At 34.4% G+C, this 15,447-nt stretch overlaps 1 pseudogene; it reads left to right on the top strand.

Annotated features, from left to right (window-relative positions):
- The window catches only part of LOC139881750 (serine carboxypeptidase 1-like), a 53,189-nt pseudogene continuing 37,742 nt past the window's right edge, over nt 1–15,447 (top strand).

Genomic DNA, 15,447 nt, shown 5'->3' with positions numbered 1-15,447 from the left:
ATGAAAGCTGACAAGATAAGTTCTTTGCCGGGCCAACCTAAAGGTGTGGATTTCGATCAGTATTCAGGCTATGTCACCGTTGACCCGAACGCTGGTCGTCGACTCTTCTATTACTTTGTCGAGTCTCCGACCAATTCTTCCGACAAACCTCTCGTCTTGTGGCTCAATGGAGGTATTTTTTCTTACACTTTATACTAAGAAAATTCTAGCGTTATGCCAAATGTGTCTGAAAAACAAGAATAGAGCAAATGAAGCATGTCCAAAGTAAATTTCCCCCTCAGACTGCTAAAAAAAAACCAATTGAACACGTCTAGAGGGATTGGAAGTAGTATAACATATATAAATGGAATTTTTATGATGTAAAATCTATAATTAATACTCCATCTGTCTTTAATTAATCGTCATTTTTTCTATAAAAAAAATAGGAAAAATGATAATTAATTAGATACAAAGCTAGTACTAATTAATATTACAGTAGCTGAATGACAAAATTTTTGAGAACACACTCAGCTTCTGCTACCTAAAAAGAATGACAAACAGCAAAGGAACACCAAACAGGAGCTGCAAAAAATGAAAATTAGATTTAGACCCAAACAAATACTTCGTCATTTTGTAATAATTAATCAAAGTGATCAACAAATAGGCCCATGCACTGACTATTTCAATTCAAATTCCACCACTTTGATTGAATTGGGCCAGTGCCACTATTTTTGAAGTTTCGTGAATCACTGTATTTTTTGAAAGTGTCTGGATTAAGATGGAATATGTTCAAGGTTTAGAAGTAAGAAACAAGAAAAAGAGTTAAAAAGACGTTTCTTAGGGCTCGCACCGGACTGTTCTTTTTTAAAAAACTCACTACGAAGTATCTTAAACTTGCTTCATATAGTGTGAGTTAATTTTCACTATTGTATTTGCATCGATTGCGCCTAATAACATAATGAGTTGGAAATCCACCGTCTATTAATTACATCGAAAAGTTGAAATAACAGAATCGATTTGATCTACTTGACACTTAGGTCGATGAATATTTTTGGTCCCTCATACTTGTTGTAGTGGGCACTTTATAATGTGTGCTTTTTTTATTCCTCTTTTTTCATTTTTCACTTATAATGTGTCACTGCTTAATTGAACCCAACATTCTTTTTTTATTCTTACCCAACATAAAATTCTCCTACATCCACTTAAGTTTCTGAAGACAGCTAAGGTATAAAGTATCTAGTACTCTGTCAATGTGGAATTATGTCAACCATATATACATATAAAATATATCGGAAATGTGACAATTAACGGGGTATAGTATGCACTTAAAAATTTGGTAGGAGTTATGTCCGTATATAAAATGATTACCTAGAGTTCCTCAGATTATCCAAAGTCAGGTGCTTAGGTCAACTATTGTAGTTTCAAAAACCTAATACACTACCACACTTGAGGAAAACGAATAATTTCATGTGTAGATGATGAGTAATTTTTATGAACAGTACCGGCATGTTCATCTTTGATTGGAGCCTTTCAAGAGCTAGGACCATTTAGAGTCAACAGCGATGGAAAGACATTATACAAAAATCCTCATACTTGGAATAACGGTATGTTATTATTTCTTACTCAAACTACATACATAATCATAATCTTGAATCTTCAAAAAAATAATCATAATCTTGCTTTTTTAAAAATAATTAATGTGAAATTCAATATTTTGCTTGCCTGTAGCTATTTGAACTTTCTTTCTCCAGTTCTTTAAATTTTCCTTCTACAACATTTTTTTTTGTCATATTGGATAATGAAAAATACATATATTTAGTCAATAAACACAATTACAAAAAGAGTTAAGTAAATAATCAAAACAAACAAATAATTTAACGAAACCAACATTTTTTTTAAATTATTTCAAGAATTTAAAAGAAACATGTTACAAAAGCATGTATAAGCATTTTGATTGAGAACTATTTGTTGGAACATATTGTGGGCTATTATCAAATGTGGGCTTTTGTGTTTGCAAAACAGGTTGGATGGGATCCAATAGTGTAACACGGGCCTACGCAGAGATCCTTAATTGGTGGGTCGTGTATACCTAAACATTGAATAGTGGTGGGCTTGGCAGTAAATGTAAGTGTAGGCTTTTAACTCGGTCTGGCCTGTGATGGGTGGGACATGACTAGGGTTGCAGGATCCTCCCCGAACACTACGTATTTAGCTATGATTTTAGGTCAGGAGCTGAGAACAGACTCATCACTGCCGTAGTGTCACTGAGGAGAAGGATTCTAGTAGCTCCTAACAGAGTGATCATGGCGTTTATCGTGGACTGCAGAAGATCAAAATTTATCCATCTACAAAGATAAATATTCCTAATTCACGTGTCGATTCGGTATTCTAAATATCATGCTATAGATCCTAATAATTCCTACGTGTGGTATCTAGAGCTAGGGTTAGTATAATTTTAGAATCCAAATTGAAGTTGCGTGATTCTTTTCTTTGTGCGTAGTTGTCGGTAATCATGAGCAATAATTAATTTGTAGCAAAAGTATGTTAATATTTGAAAGGATTAGTCGACTCCCGATTGTCGTGATCGTACCTTTGGATTGAGAATTGCATATGTTTATTTTGTTATTTGGCCGATTGATTATTAGATTTAATAATATTAATATATTTTATTGGTTAAGGACGATAGGATTAGAAAAATAAAAAACTTGATATGATTGTTTTTTGTTTCGTTGAAATCGTGAATCTGATGAATCTTGATTAGAGCTTATTGTTGTTTTCTGATCATAATTATTGTGAAGAAAAGATGAATATATGGATTATATTTTCTTTCGATAAGCATGAACAAACAGAATTTGAGTTTTTGTTTCGTTTATCATGCTTAAATTTGGAATTAAACTCGTGGTGACTTCTAATGATGAATCGTTTTGTTTTTTAAATAGTCGATTACAATTAGCTGTTGAGTGATGTTCGGTTTCAAGATGAAGACATTAGGGTTCTTGAGTTTCGATTTGGGTATTTGCAATTGGTTGTTTTAAATCCTAATTAGAGCCAAAATTGTGATTATAGATTGAAAATAATCAAAACCAATTTTGTTATCGTCGAAATAAGTGAAAGAATAGATGGAATTGACGAAGAAAATTGAAAAGACCCGTTTTCGGTATGAACAGGGTTGGGTTTGAGTGAACCGGGTCGGGTAAAACCCGACTGGAGGTTGAAGATGAAGTTTTGATGCTTTGGTCCCCGCGAAATTGAGCAGTACAGGGGTACGTCTTGTACGTCTTACATTTTAGTCCCCAAACTGTTATTATGTGCTGTTTCATTCAAATTGGTCCCTAGAGTTTTTGGTTACTGTCATCATATCTTTGTAGTTTAGTTCGGTTGACAGTTTTGGCCCAGTTTTTCATTTTGGTTGGTTTAGTCCTCTGTTTCCATTTTAGCATAAAAGTTTGACTCTCCTATCAGTTTGGTCCCTATTTTCTCGTGATGATTGATTCAGCCATCGACGGTAAAGCGCACTCCTCTAGTTTCTGATTTCAAACAGTTTGGTCCCTAAACTTATATGATAATCAATTCAATCCCTATTAGAAGGTATGGTTTATTTATTATTAATCGATAAAAGAGAAATGAAGATGAATTAATATTGATTAATTAATTATATGACATTAGTGATAGTTTGTGAAGACAAATTGATATATTAATATTGTTTATCGATTGATTTAGTCGAGGTAATGTTTTATAATAATGGTTGTGTATGATTAATAATTGAATCATTTAACTTTGAATAATGTCGAGATCGTATGTTAATGTTGAGAATGCAAATTAATATCGAATGATGAGATGATTTGAAAATATGCGTAAGAAAATTATTAGATATAATCTATGGTGATTATTTATGTGAATTGATATTTTCAAAGTTGAACCCTCACATATGTTTATGTTTATATGGAATTGTCATTATTGGTTATGGATTAATGATGATTTGTTGTCGGCTAATGGTTAATTCTTTTGAGTTTTGATGTGACAAGGTATCTAGGGTTCTTGCTCTATCTTTTAAAGTTAAATTAATTAGCGAAGTTGAATTCGATAGTTTTGAATTAAGGTTGGGTGAACCAAATAGGATGTGCAGGATATCGGTTTGGTAAGATCGGGGTGAAGGGATAAAGATAATACTTTTCATTATTCTTTATATGTGAAATTTTAATTTTGTGAACAGTTTGGTTCTGATATAGTATTACTTCACTGTTGATGGATTGATGTTGTCCCTTTTTTTAGTGGATTAACTGAATTATTTTCTGTAGTTTAGGAGACTTGGACAGGATGGTCTATAGTCTCAAATTCTAGTCATTTCAGCTCTCTCTTTGCAGCTATGATAACAGTTTGGCTCCTCAAACTCGTGTTAGAAAAGGAAAAGAAGGAGGTTATCTCTTCTTTATTTCTTTCATGGTAAGGTTGCATGTAAGTGTTGAACAGGTGCGTGTCGGCTCTGTAGTTATGAGATTTTGATGTGTTGCTTATATGGTAAGGGCTGTTTCCATGTCTCTTGTTTTTTTCTGTATAACTTGTAAGAAGTTTCCGCTGCGTTGAATTTATTTCGAGATTAATACGTTTGATGATCTGGTAAGGTATTTTATGAAGATAAATTCTTGATTAACAGAAAATATGGATTTGCTTGTTGTGCACTTGATAAATTTTCTGTCTCCCTCTCTTGTGTTATTTAATTTTTGATTTAATACTCTCTTGATATTGTGGAAATTGTACAAAGACAGAATCAATGGATTTTTATTGCTAAGAGCAGTGTGTTCATGTTGTGGTTGTTTATTGTTTCCCTTGTTAATATTTTTTGTTGCTAGGTTAAATAAGATCGCCGGTAATTGGGTTCTTGTTTTCGCTAACGGAATGAGAAAATATTGAACAGATAAGGAACTCGAGAAATTTTTTGGACATGATTGTATTTGTCTATCTTTTGTGATTCTTGTTGTTAGGAAGAATGTTACTATCGCAATGGGGCTTTCTATTCTAATGGACGGATAAGAATCGACGGACAAGGGACACATTGTTGGATGTATAGGGATGATTATGTTTGCTAGCTGTATTAGCTCTACCCACATGGGAGCGTACAGTTGTGTGACATAATTTCTTTATATATGCCGGTTGTCTTGTCCCATAAACTTGCTTTAGCATTCCATTATGTTTTGTACTGTGTCTTTCTAAAAGTTTGAATTGGTTGAATTGATCATATGAGAGTATTGACAAGGTGGAGATAATTGTAGAAGACTGGGAGGAATCTAACAAGAGGAACTTCATTGTTGAAGATCCTGATTCCATGGAGATGAGTTACTATATTTGACGTTTGCCCAAGTGAGAGAAAAGATAGTTTGTGTGGGCTTCATCAAATATGGTCAAATGGATGGATGTCAAAGTGTTTACCACAATATTGGAGATTGTTAGATGGACGAAGAGAAAGTTATATTATGTGTTGTTGTTGATGGACTTCCAAGATAGTGGGAGCGGACATGGATTGTGCACGACAAGCATTATGATTGCAGAACTTGAAGGTTGATGAGGTTTGCTTTCTTCTTAATAGCTTTACAGTTTATTTGAAATATTATTGCCACAATAAAATTTTCAGATTGACTGTGAAAGTATTAAAAGATGCGCATATCTCAAGGTCAGTAGGAGAATCATTTTTTTTTATGTTGATGATATATTGTTTGCTTAATTATGACTTGAGATCATTCATGAGTATGAGCAGTTGTTTAATGATATGTGTGTTAGTACTGCTGAAATTTCTATAAGCTGTTAGAATCTTGTGACATGGTTATATATTAAAGTTTCCATATGTTGATGTTGGTTGCTCAAATGAAATCTTATTGTGCATTCTTGTTTAAGAACATTAAGAGTTTGAGATGTTTGAAAATATAGAATTGGAATAGTTAATTGTCACAGGTTTTGTTTAGAAAGTTGACATAACAATTGAACACATGGACATAAATATCTTGATGGATGATTTTGTTTAATGATATGTCGAATTAGTGGGAGCTAGATATTTATTTGGTGGTTGAATGGTTATGTTATGGCTTTCTTATTTGAATTAATTGAGTTTCCTGGATGCACTTGTTTAGTTGAGTTTTATATATACTTGGTATTTGTATATATGTGCTGCATATTCTGCGGAATGTTATTGTGAAAGTGCATGTGGTTGATGGAAACTGGACTCGGTTGGAGTCATTATGTGTTCGTCCAAAGTTGACCTTGAAGGTATTTTGGGACGGTTGTAACTGATTACATTGTCTATTTTCTATGGTAAGTCGTAATGTTATAGCTCGACGACGTATCATCGTGTGCTTGGCCGGATAAAGAAGAACGGAAAAAGACATTGGTAGTCGAGTTGGTATCTTAATTATGTGGTCTTGATTTCTCTTGTTGTTTTAGGAAATGTATGGGAGAAGATCGGATAAGACGCATGGTTTTAATTAAGATGGTTAGCATCTCTTGCTTTTTGGCGGATAAGAGATAGCCGGTTTTGCATATTATTGTAACATCGACCCCCACTGGGAAGGTGGCACAATAAGTATGGTCAGTTTGTATTCCTTTTGCATATTATTGTATTATCGATCCCCACAGAGAAGATATACAGTAAGTATGAGTTTTTCTCGCTTTAGGCGGATAAGAGAAACGAGACTGATAATGAAAGATAGTTCGGTTGTGGATCACCGGGATTGCTATTTTCATTACTACACTTCCAAACTGCATAATGGTTAATGATTGCTATTTTTCGGTATTCATTATTTCGTTGGACTGGTTTGCTTGAGGGATTTACCTATTGGATCATATTTTTCAAAATGTGCTCATATTTAAAATTTTTCATCAGTTTGAGAGTCGTTTTATAAAGTTTTACAAATAAAATGTTTCAAAACTTATGATACATTTGATTTTGTCCAAGTGGGAGAATGTTGGAACATATTGTGGGTTACAATCAAATGTGGACTTTTGTGTTTGTAAAACAGGCTGGATGGGTCCAATAGTATAACACAGGTCTATGCAGGGATCCTTAATTGGTGGATCGTGTATACTTAAGCATTGAATAGGGGTGGGCTTGGCAGTATATGTAAGTGTAGGCTTTTAACCTTGTCAGGCTTGTGATGGGTGGGACATGACTAGGGTTGCAGGATTCAGGTAGGTCCCCTCCTCAAGCACTTATTTAGCTATGACTTTAGGTCTGGAGCTGGAAACAGACTCATTACTGCCGTAGTGTCATTGGGGAGAAGGATTCTAGTAGCTCCTAACGAAGCGATCATGGCGTTTATCGTGGACTACAAAAGATCAGAGTTTGACCTTCTACAAAGATAAGTATTCTTAATTCATGTGTTGATTCGGTGTTCTAAATATCATGCTATAGATCCTAATAATTCCTACACTATTCTCTCCATATCTTTTAAGTGGCTAGTCTTTTGAAGAAAAATGATTAGACTGATATATTTTTTTTTATTGTAATGTTAAATCTGTTATAGATAGAGAGTCGATAATGCCTTATAAGTATTATAAAGAGATTGTGCTCACTTGATAAGTGGAGATGAAAAGAAATGAAAATCCTTCAACAACTTAGTAAAAACTGTGTATGTGTTGAAAAGTAATTATATTTTGGTCCCTTAAAGTTAATAGTATTTGATTAATATGATATTTAAAAGAAGAAGAGTCATAGTTTTAAAGACAAAAAATCACATGGTCACCAAAGGGTTTCAAATCCATGTATGCGTGGATGACAGCCAAACTAGCACACCACCATTAAACACGCACAATTTTGACATCTTAATGATATTAAGTGGAGGCATAAGGTTTGAGCTAATCAAACGTAATTCAGATTCAATAAGTGATTTTAAGATAAAAAATCAAATGCTCTTAATTATATAAAATTTGAATCATTAAGATTAAGAGGTCCATTAAGTGCAAATAAATACTCCCTCCGATACACTTCAAGTGTCTCGTAATGAAATTTGCTTTGGTCCACTTCAAGTGTCTCTTTATGAAATCTATGTATCTTTGAGCTATTTTTTTTCCAATATTACCCTTGCATTTATTTCAATTAATATTTTATTTTGAATAAACATTTATGACTTCTGAATAATAAATGATGGGCAGACAAGTAATTTTTTCTATCACTAATTATTTTCTTAAAATTCGCAACTTTCATTACGAGACACTTGAAGTGGACGGGAGGGAGTGCCTCCTAACAGTCTCTAGGCACACCGTTTTATTTGCTTTGTCGATGATTGGGCATCTCAATGAGGATGGCCGATATCGGTCCGTCCAATGTTGATAGGCTTCGTGTGTGTATGGGCAAGTTTCAAGAGACTGGTCTTCATAGGACAAGTCTTCAAGATACAGGCCTTCATATATGGGTAAAGTCTTGATAGAGGTCGAGTCTTAATGGGGGTGAGTTTTCATGAGACAAGTCTTCTTGATGGACTCAATATTGATGAGTTGACTATTCCTTCCACGATCTCATTGTGCTTTATCATCAATGTTGATTTTTGACATTTTCTTTGGCCATGGTTACACGTGGTGCGATTTGGTTGTTTGTTAAAATTTTAATGTCTACGCCCCAGCGTTGAGTGCGGACATGAGAATGGGCTATGTTTCAAGCAGTTTAGAATTTTATTTTATTATTTTATTTTATTTTTGAAGTTAAAGCAGTTTAGACTTGGAAGCCCATCATCCTTTACCTTCTTGTGAATCCGAGTTTTCATGGTCCGGAAGGAAGCTTGTCCATACAAGATTCCTTTAACTTTTATTATTATTATTTTTCTCCTGCTAAAGCTTTAATTAAAGCCATTAATCTTGGATATATAATTTCAAGAATCAGCCTCTCCAAAATCATATTTCTTACTTTAATTTTGTTGCGCTTTTGGCCCATTTCTTTTAATGCATTACCTCTTTTCCTAGCCTTCTTCCTATTTTGGTGTAGATTCCTTGAGTATAAGTATGAGCATAATTCTCATACTATTTTCACCTTGTTTGATATTTTACGACTTTCATAGCTTTTCTTCATAATTGCTTTTTTGTCTTCTTCGTTCACATCATGGTTTTCTTTAGAACTAATGGTAAGTCCATGACCATCCTTGAGCGAGAGGGCTACACCTATGATTCTGGCACTTCGTGGAATGTTGGTGCACTCTTAGCCACCCATGTCGTTTCACTTGATGCTGGTCACGATGTCATCCCTTCTCTAAACTCATGGTCGTAATTAGCGACTAGGACTTTACCCACAAAGAATGAATGTTCTCTCAAAGAAGTTGTTTATTGTTGGTATAGATTGTCTCAGGAAGATTGATTTGTCAAACATGATTGAAAATTCCATTTGCTTGCGAGAAAAGTCAACAAGAAAGGTTAAAATGAAAGAAAGCTTGAAGAAGAAGAAAAAGAAGCTATCAAGATCTACAATAGGTGAAAAGGATGTAAAAATTCTTGCTGTGACAATTCTGAAGTATATGAGTGTTGGTGAAGTGAAAAAGGCAAAGACAGACTGTTTTAACAGTGTTAAAAATGGTTCTGCAGCAAAACAGTACTATCTTACTGATTTGGATCAAACTGCACACTGTAAAACATTTGAGGATCTTGGTGTATTTGATGAAATAGACAATGACTCATGTGGCTTTGCAGGAAAACAGTTTTGTCTTGCTGGGTTGGACCAAATTGTACGCATGAAAAACGTCGGGGACCTCAGTGTACCTGCTGCAAAAGATAGGGGCACTGTCAGAATTAAGCCAAACAACACTGCTGGAGCCACAGTCGTCGACGGAGATCGAGCAACACATGGAAACACTCGTGATGATGTCGACAACAACACTGAAGCATCAACTTGTAATGCAATTCATCAGAACGAACAGTATCGATCGATTAGGGTTCCAACGCCATTTTTCTGCATAATCGGGTATTCTCGTTCTCTCTCAATTCTCGATGGATTAATGCAATTCAAAGGTCCATTTAGCTTGGAAATGTTGCTTTGAGTCGTTTGGCTGAATCAATTTCATCTTTTAAGTACTCTAAAATAAGCTTGTTGCTGAAATTGCCGATTGTTCATATGTGACTGTCAAAAATTGGGGGTTTTCTGTAGAATGGAGATTTCTTGCCCGTTTTGGTTCAGATCAATCACAAAATGTCTTATGAAGTTATGATGAAGGTGTATGCAAGATTTCAGCCAAAAAAAACGAGAATAGCTATTGAATAGGCCAATATCAGTTGTTTTTTTTAGACAAATCAAACAGTAATTTTCAGATTTAGTTTAAGTTGAAGAAAAGTGTTAATGTAGTTTCGTTTAGAATAGTATGGTGGAGGTTTCTACAATGGTGGATGCTCATTTCAATGGCCGAATCAAAAGTCAATTGTTAAGACTTGTTTTGATCTAATCTGCAATTTTGAGTTGGGGAAGGTTTTTTTATTGCATATTTCAACTAATTACCATTTCATCTAAAAAGTAAAAAGAACAAGTGGTGATCAAGGAATATTTGGGCAGTTTTTGCAATTTTTGACAGCTAGCACAACTGTCATTTTCATTACTTTTTGTTATTTTGTTTTTTTGGAAAAGATAATTACTAGCTGTATTTTTTTCTTTTCAATTCAGTAGGGTTTCATGAAGAGTACTATATAAACTCTTCTTATTTTCAGAAACAATTGAGCCGGAAATTACATAATGAAAAATCACAAAAAGCTCAATTTTCTGTTTTATGCTTTCCTTTCATACCAGTAGTACTGATTTATGCAGTAATCAATCTGTTCTTCATTTAAATCAATTTCTCAGTATTAAGCACTAAAAGTCACTTTATTAGATTAGTTTACAGTATTTTAAATGAGAGCAAAAACCATAAAAAAGAGTGTTGTGATTCTGTTTTAAGTTTGTAAGTTCTGTTTTAGAAATTTCTAGTGCTGGGCTGTTTCTTTTGTTTCAGTATTTTTTACTGTTTTGCTAGATTTCTTGCTATATCAGTTTATTGTTCTCTGTTTTTTCGGAAATTAGACCTGTGTTTCTTCCTTGATCCGGTTGCAAGGGTTTTATCATTTATAAGGTCGAGCTGCTGAAATATTGAAATTGAGAGAATTTTTTTTGTGAACAATTAATTAAGAAACTAGTGTAACTATTTTTAAATATGACACTCCCTCCGTCCCAATTTAGATGAACATATAAATATATATTTTCCCCCCTAAATTACTCGACGCTCTTGAAAACTTTAAGGAACATATCCACATATCTCACATGCAATCTCCTCACCCTTTGCACGCTCCTCACTCTTTTCACCCTGCTTGTCCTCCCATTTTATTCCATACAATTATAATTATATCTCAAAATAAGTATAGAGTCATCTTCCTTAAATTAATTATATCTCCTTGCTATGCATTAATTTGGGTTGTAATTTTCTATTTTTGTTCCATCTTTTTTCTCTGTCATTTTTGGACTGCAATTTTTATGCTTCTCTCGTATAACATTGCTAGACTCTGTCTAGTTTGTACATTTATAAAAAAAAAATTGTATCTCAAAATAAGATAATATGGATGTTTTATTAGTTGAAGATAAAAAAAATACAGCTCTCTCTAAAAAAACACTCCCAACTAAAAATCCCTCCTTTTTTGCCTTATTGCCTCCCCCGCCACTGCCCTCCTCTTATGACGGTGGGGAGGCTCTCCTTTCTCCACTTAGCCTTCTCTCTCTCTAAATATCTATTCATTCTCTCCGGTTTTCTTCCTCCGGTCGGTGTGGTCGGAATCAGATTTCTAGTTGGCTGTCGAAATGGTAGTTTTTCCGACTCATGTGGTACTGTTTGGCTCCGATGGTGCGTGTGGATGGGTTGTCGTGGTATGGATTCTCCTCCTCCTCTAAATCGGCCTGCCCTCCTTCTCATTGTGCCGCCTCGTCTAGTCGCCCCTATCGCTCCCCTCTGACAGTGTTGCTGCCATGACTCGGATAGTTGTCAATGCCGACACAGTTCTCCCTCTAGCAGATCTATCTCTGCAGCTCCCCCACTCGGCGCTTCTCAAGATATATTCTTAGCCGCCTCCATTCTCTGCCTTCCTTCCTCTTTGGCGTCTCCTCTCTTGCCCAACTCTCTCTATCCTCCGAACAGATCTCCCTCAGACCATGTCTCCTCATTATACGCTCCAGATGCTCATCTTCTCCTCTACCTCTCTCTGGATCTTTCCTCTATATCGAATTCGAAGCTGGTGCTAGCTGCTATGTTGGTCGGCGTTGCTCTTCTTGCGCAGTAGTCGGGCCGCCTTCGTCACTGTTCATTAAGACCTAGGATTTCTTGTGTTTTTAATGTTTGGGGGCTGAATGTTTTTTTTCCCGCTTTTATTATATGGGCTTGATCTCTTAGTTTTCTGTTGGGCTTTGGTGTAGGTTTATTGGGCGGTGTTTGTTGCTTTTTCATTTTGTTTATTTTTTTTCTTTGGGTTATGACTTCTAATTGGTGGAAATCTTATTGTCCTATGTCTATCGTATGTGATAGTGACCACACTTTTAGAAGTCATTCGTCTTAAGCATTAAAGTATTAAAAATGGATCGTGTTCTTGTCGAATGGTTAACGCCTTGTTTCTTTAGGTCGTCATCTGTGATAGTTGCAACTCTTCGACATTTATCTTGGCAACAAATTCGGTAGATGTAAAGGACTTGGGGGTTTTAGTCCATGCCTTCGTGTATTCTTCTTTCCAATTCGTCTACATGACTTTAGATTTCCCTGTTTAATGTATTCGGGGACCAACTATTGTATTCTTCTTTTTCTTATAAATAAAACCATAAAATATTATTAAAAAAAAGATATTTTATTAGTTTATATGAAATCCCAAAAAATAAATAAAATCTATTAAAATATTCTTTTTAAAATTAGGAGATTGTGGAGCCTCCATCAATATTAGGTTGATTGTCCAATCAAATTTTTTTAATTTCTTTTATCTATTATATCTAAATGTCTTTAAAATTAAAAATGAAAAGGTGTGATGGTTGAGATAAAAAAATGAAAAGATATGATGATTAGCAATTAAGGATATCTATAAATAGATGCAACTCTTGAACAAATATTATATTATAATTACAATAATAATAATAATAAAAATAATAATAATAATTTGATTCTTTTTTTTTTTTTAGAATAATAACCTGGTCCTTTCTTATTTTAATTTTACTTACCTAAATTCTTCAATGATAGACTAGGACAATGACTACGGGAACTTTATCCTCTTGATGGTATGAATCTCGAGACACCGAAGGAGGAGAAGGTTAAAAGAAATCCAAAAAAGATCTCGAAGTTATGAGGACCTTTAAATGGATAAAGCCCATGCCCTTCAGGTGGCACTATGACTCAGATTCTATTAAAATTATATAGTATGTCCAATTAATTATTGGCTAGGCTAATTCATTATTTGTATTATTTTCTCATCACGTCGAAAGGGCTGGCAAGTTCAAATGGATGTTTGTCCATCAATTAAAGAAAATTGCTCAGAAAACTCATTTGATCGTGTGGTTATGACAAAAGAATAAGAATCCCACATTACATCATCAAGCACAAAAGATCTTTATATTTCCAAAGCAAATCTGTAACTACTAATAATATGTATATGCCACTGAAGCTCTATTGGCTAGGCTAATATTTTGTTTATATTTAATATTATTATATTTTCTTTCTCTTTTTTTTATTATTCAAAAACCGATCAATTGTATTTAGAAGATGGTCTGGACTCGAGACAAATAAAGAGTTTATAAAATATATGTTGAGAAAAAGAAAAGATTGATTATTGTATAAAGTTTTGTACAGAAAAATTATGAAGGATGGGTGCTTTTTTTAGATGTCAAAATTAATGTTCCTTAATCCATGAAAAAAATATGATTTTTTTCTTTTGAAAAATAAAATCAATTAAAATTTTAAGGCAAAAGTAACCGTCTGGTCCGTGTTTCAAACGTTTCTGAACAGTTTCGTCCTTTCAAACATAAAGTTCACTCTTTGATCCTAACGTTTATGATTTTTTAAATTTTTTGGTCCCTCGATCCTAACGGATGTTAATTTTGGCCGAGTATGCATTTACAGCCAATCAAATTGTGTCACGTGTCCATTACGTGTAAAAAAAATCCACCTAGACTTTCCTATCCCAGATTAAGATATACTTATTGCAAAAAGACACCCCATTCAAAACCCATAAATCGATATCAAGACGACAATTGAACCGAACCAGACCAAACTTGAAAACTGAAAAATTAATTTCTGTCCTTCCTCCTTTCGTCTCCTTCCCAAAAATTCAAAGATTCAAGCTCGTTCTGCTCGGACCAAAGCCTGGTCTTTTCAGGAATAAACTATAAACTTGTTTTCTGCAAAAGTTAAGTCGAAGACGAACAATTATGAATCACTTGTTTGGGAGAAGTCTTGGCAAAAACTTATGAATCTTACATCGTTTACGCTTCTCTCCAAGGCTTGAATACTAGTTACAATGTTAATTTCTGTAACGACTGCGTCTTAGTCTACTATCGAAATTTTTATTTTTTTTTATTTTATGTCTCGAAATATTTTATTGCATAATAGATTTTAATCAAATAGATCGAGATGAATCGAGTCGAATCATCGCGATATCAAATTTAACTGGTATAAACCTTCGTAAAGTATAGCTACTTACCAATTAAATAAATAACCACCGAAATACGCATAGACAAGATTACTATCACAATTTGACTTTACTCCCATTCCTTCTCATGCATACTACAAATTTACAGTCAAGACTAAATTATTTTCCCTACACACTTATACAATTCAAAGTCATATCAGACACCTCTAATACACGATCCCAAAATTCAACATCACACAGAAAAACTTATCACCATAGTCTCAATTTGTCAAAAAGTCTACGAAAATGGCAGTTGAAACCAAAACCTGTAGTTCATAAATGTAACCAATAATTCAGTCGATATAGTCCCATTATAAATTACATGTATCCAGTCTAAGAACCATTTTACAGAGAAAAAAAAATATTACACAGAAAGTTTTACACGAAAGCTAAAAATAATATAGAGTTACAGAGAGACGAACTAATAATAATTTTACTCTCACCGGAAATCTCTTCACCACCGAACCAGATTCTCCTCCACCTCCGACGAGCATCGACATTCACCAAAAGCCACACTCCTATCTCAGTCATTGTTCTGAGCCAATCCCGACGAGCGACGTCACCACCTCGAACCGAGCCACCATCCGAGACGAGCAGCCACTGAACGGAGTTCCGGCGAGGTCCCAGCCAAACGTAACCAAGCTGAGCACCAACGAAACGACGAGCGGAGAGAGAACCGCCGCCTTTAGCCGCTGCCCGAGACTTCAATCTGTCGGTAAGACTTCCAAACCTTGTAATTTTTCCATAAAAATCACATAGAAAGAATCAATATGAACTGTATTTCAACATATATAAAAATTGAAAAGAAATTCAAAAAAATACATCTAA

This window comes from Rutidosis leptorrhynchoides, unplaced genomic scaffold, assembly GCF_046630445.1.
Source record: "Rutidosis leptorrhynchoides isolate AG116_Rl617_1_P2 unplaced genomic scaffold, CSIRO_AGI_Rlap_v1 contig19, whole genome shotgun sequence".
Taxonomy (NCBI): Eukaryota; Viridiplantae; Streptophyta; class Magnoliopsida; order Asterales; family Asteraceae; genus Rutidosis; species Rutidosis leptorrhynchoides.
The sequence above is the reverse complement of the archived record's forward strand: the minus strand, read 5'-3'. Positions and strand labels throughout refer to the sequence as shown.